This window comes from Trichoplusia ni, chromosome 23, assembly GCF_003590095.1.
Source record: "Trichoplusia ni isolate ovarian cell line Hi5 chromosome 23, tn1, whole genome shotgun sequence".
Classification (NCBI taxonomy): domain Eukaryota; kingdom Metazoa; phylum Arthropoda; class Insecta; order Lepidoptera; family Noctuidae; genus Trichoplusia; species Trichoplusia ni.
Window position 1 is genome coordinate 554,416 of NC_039500.1, and position 13,850 is coordinate 568,265.

The 13,850-nt window shown below is 33.6% G+C and overlaps 1 protein-coding gene across 2 annotated transcripts in view; it reads left to right on the forward strand.

The window, feature by feature from the left end:
* Nucleotides 1-9,083: 9,083 nt before the first annotated feature.
* Nucleotides 9,084-13,850, forward strand: part of LOC113504751 — a 186,362-nt gene continuing 181,595 nt past the window's right edge. Inside the window, exon 1 of one of the 2 annotated variants that reach the window (XM_026887180.1) lies at nucleotides 9,084-10,051. The gene's annotated coding sequence lies outside the window, so the exon portion shown is untranslated. The remainder of the gene's footprint in view (nucleotides 10,052-13,850) is intronic. The other variant, XM_026887181.1, reaches the window with a different exon arrangement.

A 13,850-nucleotide genomic window follows, 5' to 3' on the forward strand; every position in this document is an offset into this window, starting at 1 on the left:
AGACAACCAAAATCAAAAATGGAGCACCTGGCAACGCGTCCCGTCGCCGTCATAACAAGCTATTTGTCACCACATTAATAGTCTCTTAGCACTGCTGCGCTGATTGAAGGAACACGTAACAGCTAATTGAATAACATAAGCATTTAAATTCAGCAGTCAAATACTACTAAAGATATGATATCTAGGCATTTACATTCAGCTGTCCAAAACTTGTCCAAAGATTTTGAACGTAAATAGAATTTTCTTACTTAAGAAATTATTTTACCAGAAGATTCCGAAATGTAAAGGTTTTCGCAGTCTTCTTGTAGGTACTTCTAATTCAGAAACGTGGTGTGCCGTTACTTTTATGGTTTTGAACATATATATGAAAAGAAAAAAAAAACCTGAAACCTCGAAGATATTTTTTGTCTGGTGTCTTCCCTTCATCTTTCCCTTCCTTCTGTCGTTCTTGGCTTCCAATATTAAATTTGTTCTCAAGACATTGTTCAAAATAATTTCCGATATTCGATACTTCTTGTTATAGGTATTAAGGATAATGTTAATGTTGTAATAATGTTTTCCATTTTCCGTAAACACAACTATTATGGAATATGATAATTGGCATTATCGAGTCAGAAACATTAAAAGATTCTTATATTCTTACGTTTTTTTCGGACTTTTGTTAATTATAAATTATTTCATGTCAAATATTCTTCCCAAGAGATAAGATAATTTTGACTGCTTACAATTTAAATAATTGAAGAACCTTTATAATAAAATAAAAACAAATATCACAAACAAATCGTAGAAGATTATGAAAGAAAAACATAACCTAATTCTTGCAGAAATCAAAATAGGATTCTATTTATAAACATATAATGTAACTATTAGTTCCTACGTCTATTCCTTTGTGCCGATATTGTCAGAAAAGAGAACCAATGGTTAATCCGGTGTCTCAGGAGAATTAAGTATTCAGAGTGAGTATGTTTTGGGTCCCGATACTGAGGCAAGTTCCCTATAAAGATGGATCTTCGTAGCCGATCCCCGAAGGACAAAAGAAAATGTTTTTGAATAGAAAGTAATGTTGTCATGTCCACTTGTGGATAAAGTGACAGGATTCAATTCTTATTACTGGTTGTCGACGTGACTTTCAAAAACTTATAGGGAGATAGATTTTTTTTATAATTTAAAAGTCATAGTTAAAGGCAGTACATAAGATCATCGTTTAGGAGAAATAGCTGTCCTCAACTAGAAATTAAAATTGTTTGAGAAAAATGAAGTAAAAACGCTTTTTGAATAATAATATTACGACTATGTGTTAGCACTACGTTTCCTTACGGTGCTTAGAATACAACTTTGCTCAAAGATGGCGTTGTTTAAAGATCTTTCTTGAGTGTTGACTACAAGAACTGTAAAATCACAAAACAATTTAAATGTAAAGCTTCTCAAAAATATTACCTTGCAAATGTGATTTATTACTTGCAAGACAATCACAAGATTCTGAGTACGCTTACAGTTAGTTTAGTTCTACTAAATTTCCCTAGATGTCGCTACTATGCGCTCCGTTAACAATTAAAACTCTTCTGCATTATTCGATATAAGGTAAAATGTATATTTTCTTCCTCAGGTTTTGTTATAACTACAACATTCGTTATAGTAATGATTAAGAATTTGTTTGTGGATATTTGATGTATTTTTATTTCATCAAGATTGAAAAACCGCCAAAAAGGATATCTGATTTAAAGGTTATATTTAATAAGTTTGTTTTTATTTGGAGTCAACTTTAAAACGTACATGATACGTCTTTTTGTGCACATGAGTTTGCTATTTAGTCTATAAAAAATAACTACAATACGTTTACTTGCTTAATGCTAATATTTCCTAATCTCAGAACTAGCAAAAAAAAACTACAATTATGTCTTCAAGTTTCACAATCATTATGACGACTGCTGAATTCAACAGTCAGTCACGACCTATCTACTTTGATAAATGTAAACTTGACGTGTGATGTGTTTTATTCGAGCTATTAAAAATGGAGCTTGTACTGTAAATAGACCGGTATACTCGAAACAGGAAGACGGGAAACGAAATACCGTGTATTTTTAGATGTGACATAGAAACAAAAAAACTGACTGTCACTGCGTTCGTTTTGGAACGAATAGAATATACATAGGAGTAGTTGAAATAATATCGGTCGTGTGTTGTGTTGGACTTTTTTTAATACGCGTATGTTATTAATGTATCCATGGAAGATAATTGTTTATCATTCTTTTTGTGTAGAGGTATGATCTACAAGTTTTCTACTTCTTCTCTCTAGATAGGTTGTGGTGGGTTTGAGTCTTTTTTGGATTCAGTTTAGTACTGCATTTTACTTAGAGTCTATCAAACCTATACAACTCATTTACAAGGAAACGTGTTGTTCACATTAGTGTTAAATTACAGTTTTATAGATCTAGATGAAATTTGGCAAAGGTTCATTCCCTGGATAATTACAACTTATCATATCTTAATAAATTAGTTGGACGAGAACTACCTGCGTGTAAAACGGCGGTGCTCAACAAGATCTCTATTGCTATTTATAGATGATAACAATGTCGGCAAAAATACGAAATATACATGTATACTACAACTACTTTTAAGTTGGGTCAAACTTAAAACGATGTGCAAGTTTGATAAAAGTCGGTTAAATAGTTTAGGGAGTCCATCACGGACAAACAACGTGACACGTTATTTATTTCTACTATGATTTAAACAACGAATCAACTCAACTTATTGCTGTCCAAAGGCTTTCCAAAAGTGTGTCACAACCCGGTGCTCCATCTCCTGCAGCCAGTACAAACCAACCTTTTTAAGATCGATTCATAGTTTCAATAGGTATATAATTATAACAATCGAATATTAAAGAGACATTTTCCGCACGTGCTAAATAATAAAATTACAATAAAGACATGCCTATATCAAAACGAGCTCTTTAATAATATAGCCGTTAGTTCTGTACAAGTGTCTGTCTGTTGCTATGACAACTCACTTCACGACATCGGATGAAAAGGGTAACCGTTCGATATAGACACAAGTGGGTATTTTTATTTGTTACACGACAATGACCCATTTCTACTATTTTCTATTCGGTTTAAGTGGCAACACTGGCTGCCGACGGATCTGAAGCGATTGTTTCTAAATGTTTCTTATTTTATTTTGTTTTGTTGTGTTGCCATGTTGTTTCCGTGTTTACTTTGATATCTTTATAGAGTACCACAGTGTATTTTACATTGACGAGGGTTTCAAACCAACCATATCGCGGAGTGATAGTTTTATTAAAAGTAAATTACACGTCTTCATGATATGTGTACTTAAGTTAGTTTTGGTACTGAGAATATTGTGTGTAATACATACATATGTGTGTATGTATTCTCATACGTGTAATGTGTGTGTTGTGTAGTGTGTAGGGTAGACAGAAAAACATCTAGGTAAATACAAAATCCTCTCAACATTTTCCCACATATTAAAAGAATTTTAAATTTGCTTTACAAAAACACTTTGAATTAATCAATTTTAACAAAAAAAAAATCCGATATTTTTGGTCTACATCCTTAAAACGTACTTACAATTAAATAATTGTTAATAATTTAACGAAGTAAAAACACGACAAATAGCGAGCAATTAGTATTAAAAGATACTTAAAGAAAACAGTAGTTGTCGTAGTTGACAAATTCACTTTAATATAATTATGATAGGTAAAGGTAAAAGATAATTGCAACAGGCAAACACGGGATATAAAACTAAAATGCCGCATCGTCCCATTAGCGTAAGAGGTACGTTTGCCCAATTTACTTTCCAAGTTTTTACCAGAACATTATTACATGTAGTATCGTAAAGGAATTCATAAGGAGTAAAGAGTTTGCGTCAAAGGCAAGACGCAGAGAAATAACAGAAGGATCACTTTAAACATATTTTCACTGTGTATGCCAATTGGGTTTTTTGTTGGGCAAACATTCATGATGTTTCGTGGGTTTACTGATCTTGGAATGGTTTAATTGTCAAACTCTTCCTGATTTGTGTCTTATAATAAATTGTCGTGTGAATAAAGAGTAGTAGGATTAAAGTTAAAAAACATATTTTAATTGACTACTTTTATTTGTGAATTCTTAATCAACACTTCCAAAATCAGTTTTCTTTAGACATTGGACAGCAGTAAGTATACCTAATGAATTGAGGTAAAAAATACAGATAAGAAAATTTTATACGACTAATGAGCACTAAGCAAATACATTTAGAAAATTCTAGTCTTACAGTCGACAAGCAAACAAAACTAAATATGTCTAAAGCATAAACGAATTAAATACTCCTTTAAACCGACCTCTAACTGATTTTCTTTTTCTTACCTACATTGTGGCGTTAGCACAAAAGTTGCGGCTCATAGTGCGCCTCGGGGAGTTATTGGATTAGTAACGACGTCAAATTTGGCGAGCTATCAGCTAACCTTCCTATGATAACGGAACGTCCCAGCAGACTACCATTGTTACGTCAAACGGAACGGTTATATGCGAAATTGTTTTTATGATAACAGTTTAGTACTCCCTCAACGGATGCTTCTTAAAACTCCGTTAATTGTGAGGACGGGTGATCCGAGTGTTCTGTGTCAATAGGTTTAATCTTAGCTATAGACGTGTAGTCACTTGTTTATTTGCATCCCAAATATTTAAGGGAATGACAGCAGCATTAGAACAATATTTTCAGTTAAATTTCTAATTAAAATTAAATGTGCCAATGTGCGATCATTACACGATACAGGCAGAAATTGTTGAAAGTTTCAGCAGATTGCATTTTTTTTGAGAGAAAATATTTTCCTATTTTTCAGTCTTTTCCTAAATCGGCATTAATAGATTTTTTACCTTACAAGAATGATTTTTATTTAGGCGAAAATATGTCAAAATAGAGAAAATCATGCCAATAAATGCCTTAAATGACAAAAGAAACGTCACAACAAAAAATCAACATTTCTACATCTAATTCCAATGCACTAAAAACAACGAATGCATACTCCTTTACACAAACGGCTATCTCACGCCAGCGCTAGCAGCCGCGGTGCAATTTTTCACACATCTCCGGAAACGCCTGATGTATGGGATATATGGATGGTATGAAGCAGTGCAGAACTCGCTCGGAATGCGCTCAATAAACTATCTATCTAAGCGTACGTTGGTGGTCGCTATGTTTAGCTGCCTTTGAGTTAAAACTGGCCACGGTCACGTGACACACCACGGGCCGAAGACAAGTGGAGAACGAATTGCTCTACACTATAGCCGCACTGGAAACAATGTCGACAAACTTGTTTGGTGACTGATTTTAGAAGCTTTGTGTTCTCGAATATTTAAAATATTAAAAACAAGCAAACTGACCTATACCCCCTTTGGATTTATGTATATGTAGTTTATGAAACCCGCAAATAAAGACAGTTTCTATTGATAAAGTTGTGTGTATTGTTTACAAATTTGGTAGTTTAGATCCTGATATTAGGTCGAATTTATTTAACTATATAAAAAATTCTATACCTACATTGGTCGGTTGACATTCATTTGACGTTGATTTTTTGGGTAATTTATAGAATGGTGTAGATCGTTTTAAATCTGTCAAATTTACAGTTACCTACGTACATAAAGTTGATCGTCACCTCCTAATAGTGACACGAGCACATATCTAATGTACCATTTCCTTCTTCCGAAAATTCCATGTGTCACACAAACTATTTGATTGGAAACCTATCGTTACTATATAGGTTTTATTGCCTTTAAGGATTAGGCCTGTGGGATTAAAACTGTCTGGATATTCTTTTTAGCTATATTTTCGATGCGCGTGTATTGGTCTTGTTTAATGATAAAAAATACGAAGATGACTTTATACTTTGTACTTTTATGTATATGTATACTAATATACAGCTGAAGCTAATATAAAGCCGAAGAGTTTATTTGTTTGTTTGTTTGAACGCGTTAATCTCAGGAACTTTTCAAGGTTCAAATTGAAAAATTATTTTTGTGTTGAATAGACCATTCATCGAAGAAGGTTTAGGCTATATACCATCACGCTGCGAACAATAGGAGCAAAGATACTATGCGGATTAAGCTTTCGATGTTTTTTTTGGATTCAAATTCAACTATTGAGCGAAAAGCGAAAGGAGGCTTCGGGTTGAGTGGATCGGAGTGTCAGACTCCTACTGACTTAATACCCATCCATGTTCCTTCTTCTGCCCTTCGTATGCTGTAGTAACATTTTCTGACAATTCCGCTGCCTCGGCAGATACCTTTTGATGCTACGCTTCTAATTCAAATTGTCAGTTATGTCTTAGAATTAAGTAAGAAAATACCACTTTAAAAAATCACATTAGAACTTTGCCTCAATTGAGATCGAACATGCACCTCTCGTGTACAAATCCCTGCTTAGATCCGCAAGGCCAAGACGACATTCGAATTACTGGATTACTAAACATAAAACGTTATACAAATAATGAGCCAACAATAGAAGCGGAATGCGACACACTAATTATTTTCGTGGTTCTGAACAGAGTTAGTGTCTACGTTCGCTGGCAAGGTGACAAGTTTTTAAGAGGTTATTTAATTCGCATATACAATTAATCGGATTCATTAGCTGGTGTTATTGTAGTCTGTGTTCCCTTAAATTTTCTAGAGGGTTTATAAATCTAGTCAGTTTAGTGTGAAATGTTTTAAAGCTTTTGCGTTTAAACAAAATATGGGAGAAAGAAAATATTTCCTAGAATTGTAGCTAGGTTTCTTTTTCTATAATTGAAATATAGGTGTAGTCGTTAAATTGTGTGGTTTCCTATTTTATGACTGATAATCCTTAGTTTGACCAATTGCAGAAAATATATGAGTACTTTTTTTTTTTCATCAAATGCCGGCACTGACAATTTGCTCATTTACAAGTATTTATGTTTCTTGTGTATTATTTTGATGCTTCACTTTAAAGATATGTATGTACTTCATTTTTCTGTATTTCTTTATTTAATAGACATTTGTGAACAAGGAAATGAACGCTACAAAAGTGCTGTAAGTTTAGACAAAGTTATTAGAATGCCCAATCAATTCCAAATCTAATTAAGACTCATAATCATGTCATTTCTATACCTCTACACATAGTCTTCTAAAATTTTCTGTGTTGTTTGAACGTACATGAAAAACAATATTGAAAAGCTTTGCAACCGTTTTTCACATGAGAATCTTGAATAACAGGACTTTGTAGTACCTAAAAATACTCTAAATGTTGTTTTGTATTTGTTGTACTATTCCGTGCTTCGTTTTCAACCAATTCAGTTCTGGTGTCCTACTACCAAAGCTCAAAGTATCACTTGCAGTTGTGTGAGCGTGATGGCGCTCTACAATTTTGTAGTCGCGTCTCTCTTCTTTACACAAACTGATGTGGTGGTAGACCCCCTGTCTGGTAATACGACGTATCGCTATCATCCTTGCTTAATTGTTCCTAATTGAACACGAATATCGAAGCTTTGATAACAATAAAAGATCAAAAAGTATTGCGATACCGAATACCGGGATTATTGCGATGTTGTTTTGTTTATAGTTTTGTCTCGATCCGAGTTATTTTGTTTTTTTTTTAAACGTTGATTTGTTTAGTTTATATTGGTACGCTGGATTTTGGCATAGGATTTTTTTTTCTATTTTTCGAATAAAAATATTCTAAAATGAAATGTAAACCAATTTCATTAAAATCGTTTTAATTATATAGATACTTTGATTGAAAGAAGTTTACATTTTCAAAGAAAAATCCCATTGACAAAAAAATTATAATAAAGAAAATGCCCAGGATTACGCACCGACAACAAAGAGCATATAACACATGTTGTGTTGAGGTTCGTATCATCAAGGAGATTCAAAAGGTAAAGACATTCAATTAATTTGTGAGGAAACATTCTTAAGAGCGGTCTCCAACGCGACCGTCTTCTAAGATTTGGGGCACAACATCTATCGTCTCCATTAGGAGGATTTTAAAAAAGATAAACAAAGGGCCCGACACGTCCGTGGCCCGTGGACCGTGGCCGGTGGCCGTGCAGACGCGTGCAGGGCTGCGGCGGTGTGCGGCCACAAACGCACGGTGCCCATTTGTCAATTGATTCCCGATATAATGAAGGGTACATCGCTACATTGGAGCGAGCTGTCAGAGGTGGTCGCCCATTTCGGTATAGACGTGGTTGTGGGGTGGGGTGGTGCGGCGCGCCGTGGTGTGGGGGTGGGGTATCGAGCGCTGCGTGCGCATCCCGGTGCGTGTTGTCATCTCGCCCGCGCGCGGCCTCTCTAGTCTCTCCTCCCGACCTACACAGCCTACTAGAGTTGCGTGCTATTTGATTACACGCGTCTGTGTGGCCCCTTGTTTATATTGGACTTGATGCCACTTCAAATTGATTAATTCTTACAACGACACCTTCAATTCTAAGAACGGTTTAAAATAATGTATTCTGAGAAAATTTGAAACTTTTTTTCTTGAATATTTTGACATTCATTTTCTCTTGGTTAGTTAAATATGGACGAAACGTGGATTTGAAATGTACTAGTTAGCAATTTTATTTGACTTTTTTTATTTAGGACAACATTAATTTTTTTATTTGAAATTATCAATGGTAAACTCTACAAAAACAGGACTACGGGAATAACGACTGTATAATATTCTTTTGATTCATAATTTAGGTCACTAGCATTAAATTAAAACAATAGAATATATTATGTATAAGAATAATAATTCCATTACGATTCTAAAACCATTAATTTGTGAAATTAAAATAATGAAAACTAATCACAAAATTGGGCGACATATTAACCCACATACAAAGTGTGCATGTTCAATAAAATGTATTTGGCGCGCTATTTGGAATCGTGAAAATCCTGGCGCTTGTGAAAGCGTCCTAAAGAGAGTTTTCCACAACTCACAAACACCGATTCGTCGGTCGTAAGCACGCGACTTTTCACTCACACATGCAAGAGTAGCAAAATAAGCGCCTGAAACTCGGCACGGAGCCGCGAGACTTGTCGCCGTCTCGCTCGCACGCAGTCCCCTGTCCTATTTCAACAGGTTTCGCCTTTCAGCAGTTGCAGTTGAACGCGTGCCTCTAGTAACGGAGCACAAACAGTAGGAGGAACACACGTCGCATTGGAAAACCGAAAACACAGTTTCACTGACAGCTCCAACACCAGCTGACATTCACCGCCGTCCTGAACGCGGCGGCGACGCGTATTAGTGAAACACTTCGACATGGATACATATAACTATTTATAAATGCGTATTTCGTAGCGACGTGTGTTCAGTGGCCGGTCGGGAGTTTGTGGAAAACGCGCGTCTCCGCGTTACGGTGGCAAACTTCACGTGCACAACATGTCAAACTTGACTGTGCCAAAAACGATCAAATAAACCGCATGTAAATATGATAGTACTCCGCGGCCGCGCTCCCTATTGTGATGTAACCGTGAATTGATAAATGGAATTTATTCTCAAACAGCCAACAAGTTAACACGATGTAAAAGTTAGCGCGTAATCAATGTTTACCTCTTCAGTGTTGTGAATATAGATTAATTAGTGTTTAAAACTTGATGGAGATGTAGGCTCAGTGCGGACTCTCGGACTAGAGACGGATGGGTGGCAATGGTTGTGATAAATCAAACGAGAAATAAAACGAGTGAGTTCGTATCGGTCCTGAAAGACTTACAAATAATAATCTGGTTGTTAATACTACCGTAAGTTGTGATTAAACTCTAGGAAAGCAAATATATTTATGTATGTACGAATAAAATAGTGAATGTTAAGTATTTTATGTACATATGCTGGGTACCTGTTGTCGTTTTCGCGATTTTATTCCCATTACAAACGTTGAAAGATTGTCTGCGTTGGGAAAACGTCGCGGGTAATTTCCCATGAGGTTGTGACTACTACAATAAACAAAACTGGAGCAAAAACTTGGAAGTTCCATTGTTATTCAGATGTGATCGCCGTTATACAGTGATATATAGTGCTGGACTCGTACTGCTCTGTGGCCTACACATCTACTTTTATGAAGGTAAGCTTCGGGTATTATTGCCTTACTTTTATTATGACTATAGACAATTAGGTTTTATTGTTATTAGAGTTAGAGTAAAACAGTAGCTGTATTTGAGAATGTGGGCAATTTAGGTAACACAAAAAATTATATCCTACTTGTAATATTTGAAATATTTTTCCTTTCTTAGATAATGAAATAAAGATTACTATAAAATATTCTAAGAATAAAAGCAATTACTCCTAGATTTTATTTACGATATTTAGGGTAAATCAGTTCAGAGACAAGTTTTCTCAAGTTTAAATTCAATAATTGAGTGACCAACGAGGGTCGCGGCAGAATGAGAGCGATTTTCTTTTGTTTCTACATTTGTAACACCAGCGCCGAGAAATTTCAAATATAATTAGTTTTCTTTGTCTTTGTTTGAGTTTCCGTTTTCCTTTTCTGAATTTCTTTATTTATTTTAGATATTTCTTGTTTGTGATGTTAGCAAATTGTTTTGTTACGTCACCGGGATCTGCTTAGGTTGAAAGTACAGAGTGATTCTTCAATATTAGTAATGTTATAAGATTACTGCTTAAATAAGGTTTAATAAGATGTAATATCTCTGTAATAAGATAGTCAAGAACCCTTTCTAATGAAATATTTTAAGCATATCACACTTGTAAAACAACAAATACGTATATTTTTTAATGTCTGTCGACGTTTAATAGTGTTAAAAATTACACGGTTTAAACCATAATACATTATAATTTAGCACCTTTGACCCACCACTTTAAAGTCGTCGAGACTTTAGAGACGAACAAGTTAACTAGTTTTAAAACCAATCGTTTAACCACTGCGCTATACCGGTATATTATTATGACAAAGAACGCAAAACGTCAGCCATTTTAAAAATTAAACTGTAGTGATTCAAAACATAAATTATTTTTTTTCAAAAATTACTAAATCAATAATATAGAGTCAAAGCACAATAAGTAGGTACTTTATATATATTTGTAAAAAGAAAAACAATGTTCCAAAAAGATAATATTTTATTCTAATCTCAAATAAAATAATTATGATTCCTATTGGCTGCGTATAAGCGCTGTAAAATTAGGTCAATTTCATTTTATGCCTATAACTTCCGTTTGATTCTGAGATCATAAATTTAAACATGCAGACACTTCTTAAATGAGACTACGTTTCATCAAGACTTATTTATCGGGATTGCCCCACTAGTTTTATTCGATAATTAGGGATTCCGATTGGGATAAAAAATATGCAAATGATAATAATAATATATTTTAGTTACCTACGTGTAATTTACGAAATCGCATAGGCCTGAAATTAGGAAAATTACTATCTTAAGCGTTTAAATCGACTTCAGATATATTTTTCTTTGCCTAGGAATTATTTTTACACCTTTAATTTGGTATTATTAAGACATGCTTGCTATGACTAAAAACATTATTTGTATCATTTACTTATTTACGTAAAATACGTAAGTACTTTGAAAATAATTATATATCGTGCTAACAATTTAATGCATAGCGGCGATACAATCAAGCAACATTTGCAACTAGCTTTTATTAAAAAACTGTAAATTTATTACTTATCTTATTAAAATTAGATGAATTTATCATTAATACAGAGATATAACCAATACACTGTTATACATTTGTGGAAACCCAAGGGAAAAAGAATAAAAATAAAATATATAATAGCGAAATCAAACAGAATATTGTAACATTTTAAAAGCTCCACGTTTGTACATGTTTCAAAAGAAATAGTATTTTATCTTTTCAGGTTTTAAAATAAAAGTAGTCATATGTGGCTGTATATTTTAAAGCAACATTTTCATTTGCGTATTGAAATAAAGCAACTATATAATAAATAAAACCAATGCAAGTATTTGGTAAAAAAAATATATCTCGTAAATTGACTAAGATTATTTATAAATCGGTGTATTAACTACGCTTTTCACAATCAATTTAAATAAAATTTTATATGCGTATTCAGTAGGTCTGAGAATCGACTAACATCTATTTTTCATACCCCTAAGTGGTAAGGGATGCACACACTAAAAAAATATATTTTATTTTTTGGACGAAATTGTTTGTTTTGATTTTTTTATAATGTGGCATTAAAAATACGTACAGTTAGAAAAAAAATATTCGGCAAAAGAACGTTTGCTGGGTCAGCTAACCCGAATAATCTATCCAATACATCAGCGCGATTATTTAAAAAGCGCATTCCATACGAGTATATTATATGAAAGAATTTACCAAGCGATATCGGAGACGAAACAAAGAAAAAATAAGTTTAAGAACTAGCCGAAAAGCACTACAGTCTATCCAGAACATTAACCTCATATCATAATACTATACCTATTTACATACTATATAACTACAATTAAACACTAACAAACTATTGAGATTCACCGGACAAAGTATGTAGACATTTTAGTAAATTATTTTGAGGCAATATGTAATACTAAATACATAATTATAATCAAAGTTAAAGACTACATAAATAGGGATGATGACTGGGAATAAAAAGAAAAAATCTCATTAGTCCCTCAGTTAGATAATTGAAAAGTATGAGACACATATTTTTTTCCTTTTTCAGGAAAAGTAGAATTGACAAAGATTAACTGCTTTAAAGTTTAGGAGAGGGGGCTTGTGACGTAACGATATGGTAAAATTTATACTCAATCGTGACGTCACGCGTAAGTTTCATTCACTGTAATTTGGTCAATTTATGTTTGCGGGACAAATTAAAAAATACGTATCCATTATTATACAAAAAACTACAAGACGGACACTGCAAAAAAAATTGTCATCGTCCCTATTGTATATTCGGCAAACTACGAAAGGAATTATATTTACATTAAGTTACATTCACATATTTCTTTCCCGAAATTTGTCTTATCGTCGTTTAAATTGTATTTATCGTCGGTTTAACATTAGTTAGATTCTGTGTGAAATGAAGAATGAATGAGCAATTTTCCTTTCATTTGTAAATACGAAAATAAGGTTATGTGTTATTTGGGTCGAAATTTCAAAATTATTGTATGTTTATTTATGAATTGAATACGTTTTGCTTCCCGCGGGAAATTATTAAAACTTCCTTCAATCGTTGTCTTGTATTAGTTTTATGAGTAAATTGATATAGCAATTTTAAAACTGGAAGTTTTCATAATGTTTAAAATGTATTGCACGTTTTTACTAGCTTTATAGTGTAATAATAGTTTACATAGATTTGAGAAATAGCAATTATTTGAGTTCTTCTTAGGCAGCTCTCAAATAAACTATACAATAGGTTTACGTGGTACTCTGTAGATTGTAAACAATTGGGTAGTAGTAACTAGGTTTTAAATGCAGAACTTTAATATACAACATACTATACCATTCAAAAGAGACAATTATCTGCAAGTCCTACACATAAGAATACTACAGGCGCAGTTTAATGCAAACTTTGGTGAACTTTACTAAACCCAAATATAAATCTTCTGTTGTCATTTTTTCCATAGCATCGTTCCTTAAAACGAGATTAAGCTATGTTCTCTTAGTTACAACTCTAGGCTTCAAACTAGTAATACTGACATATTTATGGTGGTTCACGTAAGCGACTAAACGACTAACTACACATTAAGGGTTAGCGTGTAGTGATAGTAATAAATAAATAATTGCGGACAACATCACATACATTGTTCTGAACCCAAAGTAAGTTGCTAAAGCACTTGTGTTATGGAATTCAGATACAACGAAGGTACCACAAACACCCAGACCCGAGACAATGTAGAAATGTGAATTTTTCCATTGACTCGACCGGGGAT